Genomic DNA, 4,653 nt, shown 5'->3' on the forward strand with positions numbered 1-4,653 from the left:
TGCCATTTAGCCCCTAGTGAGAAATGGGGAGCTACCAGGCAGGTGCCCAGTGCATTCAGGGAAGATGGGCACAGCATCAGGATGTATGTGTCTGGAAGCTCCTCTTCGCTGACTGGGGCTGGGCAGGGCCACCCTGGGCTGGTGAGGCTGCCCTGCAGGGCTTCTCACTATGTAGCACCAGTCACCAGCCCAGGTCACAGAAGAAGCCCCTCCCAGCACCCACTGGAGAGGGGAAGCTGAAGCCCAGGGAGACGGGCTCCATGGTGGTCCTACATGGAGCTGTTGTACAAACAGCTGATTTCTATTTTTAAACACAATTTAATTAAAACTAGAGTTATATGCTAATTTTTAGAATAATAAAGAAGGAATCTAGTGTTGATTTTTTAAGGCATAAATATTCTAACGAAGTGGTATGACAGTAAATATAATTTTCTTCAGTTCTAGTTTGACTTTCAAAGCACAATCATAATGAAGATCATTTTTGCAAAACTTATTCAGCTGTCTCCAGGCCTCCCTAAGTTTTTGCATGTAAATGGCTAAGGATGTACCTCTTGTGCCACCACTTCTTGTCCATTTTCTGCGGTTAACAGTACCAACTCACCTCACTCTCATTTGTCAGTCTATGATTCTAACAAAGTTCTCAACACATTTTCATGAACTTGATGAAATTCTGCATTTTTCCAGATATTTAAAATTTCAATTTGCAATGACTTGGCCGTGTATTTCCAGATATTTACAATATCTGATCATCTGCAAGAGGCTAATCTACAAATGTGTAATGCAAGAAAGACTATTTGAATAGGGACGAATATTGTAAGTAGTAGGTTCATTAGTGAATTACTTCATGATTGTTTCCATACCATGAAAGATGAGCTCTGACTGTTCTTATTTTGATCTAGCCTGAATAACCTAAACTTGAGGAAATTTACTGCTGGGAGCGAATGCAGGTGGGCCTGAGCTCTGAGCAAGGGAAAAGGTTTCTCTGAAGTGGGGTGGAGCCATGCTGTGTGAGGCTGGAAAGAAGAACTGCTCTCCAGGGCACACTGGTCTGAGAATCAAGAACACAGGAGTTGGTGTGCCATATAGGGAACTCTGTTGAGAGTTTAATAGTGGAATGATTTTTCTTTAGGCAATGGGAACGTCAGGTTTGGTGAGTGTTAATAATTCCTTTCCTTCACACATTTTTGTTTATTTTAAATAAAGTTTCTGCATGGTCTACATTTGGGGAAGTGCAGCGTTCTAAAGAATGGACAGCTCTGCAAGACTGCAAAAGACACTCAAGAGAGGAATCACTAGGTGAAAGCCACCCCCTGCCATCCCCAGGGAAAGTGGGAGGAAGCTGGATATCTCACTACCAATTTTATTTGAAGGACAAGATAGCTGGCATCTGAGCTGCTGATTGACTGTACTTTTTAAAATAAAGATATTCTGGAATATTCTTCTTCAGTGACGTTTTAGAATCCAAAAGACATTTTACCAAAAGCAGTAGAGGTGGTCCTGAACAATTTTATGCAGACTAAAATTTTGTAAACCAAATCACAGATGTCAATTTCATGCATGATGATTGCAGTGTTATTTTATCTTAATGTTTTTCTGCTCTTTAATTATTTGCCTTTTATTTTCTTTTGCTGAATAAATCTTTTTAGCTAAGTGGCACCCAAACTATTTTAGTTATAAACAAACATTTTAATCTACCCAAAGTCATGTTATTTAAAATAACCCTTTCATAATCTTTTGGTAAAGCCAAGAAATCTTTATAACAGGAACGAAACACTTTATTTTATCTATTTTGTAGTTTGGATGCCAAAATATCAGGTTTGTATACATAATCACTTTGTTCAAAGGCCTTTAATGGACCTAAAGCTAAAAGTTAAGCTCCCTTGTCTAAATTTGACCTATTTATTAGGTTGGTGCCAAAGTAATTGCAGTTTTTGCCATTAAAAGTAATGGCAATATATTAATATTATAAATAAAAGTAGTGGGATTAATATCAATATAAATATTAATTCCCCTACTTCCCTGTAGATATCCCCATTCAACTACATCAGTGTTCTGATGTACCCAAGTTTGCTGTGCCCACTATTCTATTCCTTCAGCCAGTGCTATCCTTCTTGTGTTCTCTGGAACACATCCTATTCTTCCTTCTAGGTTCATTTTCATCTCAGCCCTTTCCCTCAAGATGCTAATTGTAACAATTTTCACTCCAGGCTAGGGTTTCCCTCCTTTCATTTCACAGGGCAGCTATCATCTGGCCCTCAGCTATGCCACTTTGATGCGCTTTTAGGCAATTGTTGTTTATATCACTAATTAAGTTACTCACTCCACAAATATTTATGGAGACCCCCACTATGTACCAGGCACTGTGTCAGGGCTGAAGGTAGAGTGGTAAACAAAATCATTTGCCCTTGTGGAATTTGCAGCCTGGTTGAGGAGATTATCATTACGTAACATCAGCTCTCCTCCCTACGCGCCTCCCATCTCATAAATATCTGTATGATAACAATTTTTATAGATTCAGTGAAGGAGTGCACAGGACTCTAGAAGAAAGTCTAATGAGGGATTCAGCCTTAGAGAGACAGGACATGTCCCGTCTGCTCCCAGGTTCTGGTAAAGTGGTATGTAAGCTGAGAATCAATGATAGATTGGAGTCTGGCAAATCAGAGGGCTGGGAAAGCTATGGAAGGTAAAACAGAATGGTGTGGCCAAAGGCCCCAAGGCAGGCAGGAGCCACACTGATTGCAGTATTAGGAAGAGGATTGTAAACTCCTTGACAGCATAGACCATGCCTTAGATCCCTTTGTACCCCACTACGTCCTAATGGGAACGTGATTACCATTAACATAGTAATGTTGGTAAATTACACAGCGTTTCTTGATCTGAGAATTAGTATATAATTTTCTATTTCAGCTATTTTTTCAACCCTGGGAATAAGAAGACATGTGACAACTTTTCTAAACTCATCCTTTCATCTCTTGACCAGCCTCTGTTCAGTTTAAAGCATAGCAATAGAATTTCACAAGAAGCCACACCCAAAGTAATTAACTTATCGTGGGAAATCCTAACTATAGTATATAAATAGATTTTATTTAACAGCTATGAAAGAAAAGGTACAACATTGAAAATGGTTGCCAAATAAGTTATTTCCATTTTTTATTCACTAAACTTTAACAGCATTGCTTTGGAAGGCAATGGGAAAAAATATTTCTGTGATTGCTTTCATTACTTTCAACAAAACACTTGACACTCAATTTTATTGCTAAAAATATGTCCTCTAGAGTGACAGCAGTATCTCTCCTCAGAGTCCCTGGGAATGTTTCTGTGATTGTGGAGGGAACAGGGGATCTGAGGACAAGGTGTGATGCACCAGGGAGACTGGGTGGTCACGGAAAACACACACACACAGGCACAACCAAAAGCCACAGCCACCAAAATAACCAGCATCATTTTGGAAGATCCATCTGCCCAATGGGGGGTAGAATTCCCCATGTTGACCTGTGACCTGTTCCCTGAGACAGGGAAGGCCAAGAAGGTCCTGGGTGGGAAGGCAGGAGGACAGTATTTCACCATCTTGCTGTTTCCTAGCCTCGAGTTGGGCATATGAGTTGAGAACTGGGGAAATTTGGGGAGTCACCATCACGGACACATGAACACCTGTACTCCAGCAGTCAGGCATCCCAGATCTCCCGTGTGGAAAGAGGCCAGGGCTCCTGGCTCTCTGAAGTGTACAGCTGGGCCCCCAGAGCCCTAGTTCATCCTGTTTGTACCAGATGTTCTACTGATAGTGATTATGCTAGTTATTAGGAAAGAGAATCCATGGCCAGACACAGTGGCTCACTCCTGTAATCTCAGCACTTTGGGAGGCCGAGATGGGTGGATCACAAGGTCAAGAGTTCGAGACCAGCCTGGCCAACATAGTGAAATCCTGTCTCTACTGAAAATACAAAAATATTAGCCAGGCATGGTGGCAGGCACCTGCAGTCCCAGCTACTTGGGAGGCTGAGGCAGGAGAATCACTTGAACCCAGGAGGGCGGAGGTTGCAGTGAGCCGAGAGTGTGCCACTGCACTCCAGCCTAGGTAACAGAGTGAGAAACCATCTCAAAAAAAAAAAAAAAAAAAGAAAAAAGAAAGAAAAAGAAAAGAAAAGAAAGAAAAGAGAAGAGAATCCAGCTTATTTGTGAATATTTCCCAAGGCCATCTATAGGAATAGGTAGCATTCAAGACAGAAAACCATGAGGTACCAAAGTACTACTCACTGCAGGCTTACTGTCATAGGAGTTTGTTTGTGTTTGGAAGAGATCACTTGGAGGCTTTTACATTGAATTAGTGCAGAAAAATAAATCATGCCCAGCTTTACAATCAGAATTCTCACTTAGTCACTCATATTGCACTGGACTTCCTGGCATCTTTCTTAAACCTTTTGATAACTGCTCTGGGCACTTCAGCGAGAATCTTTCACTATCTCAAAGCAAGTCATCATTTTCTCATGCCAACGTCAGTGCAGTTCAATGCACGAAGTCTTTTTGATTTCTTTGTGCCTTCTCAGAAATAATTTCTAATTCAAGTGGAAAACTTTAAATGGGTCTCATAGATGATTTTACTCATGGAGAGGGATGCCTTTAATGGATCCAAGCAATATCTTTCTCTCAAGGCCT

Source organism: Nomascus leucogenys, unplaced genomic scaffold, assembly GCF_006542625.1.
Source record: "Nomascus leucogenys isolate Asia unplaced genomic scaffold, Asia_NLE_v1 000827F_84512_qpd_obj, whole genome shotgun sequence".
In the NCBI taxonomy this organism is placed as follows: Eukaryota; Metazoa; Chordata; class Mammalia; order Primates; family Hylobatidae; genus Nomascus; species Nomascus leucogenys.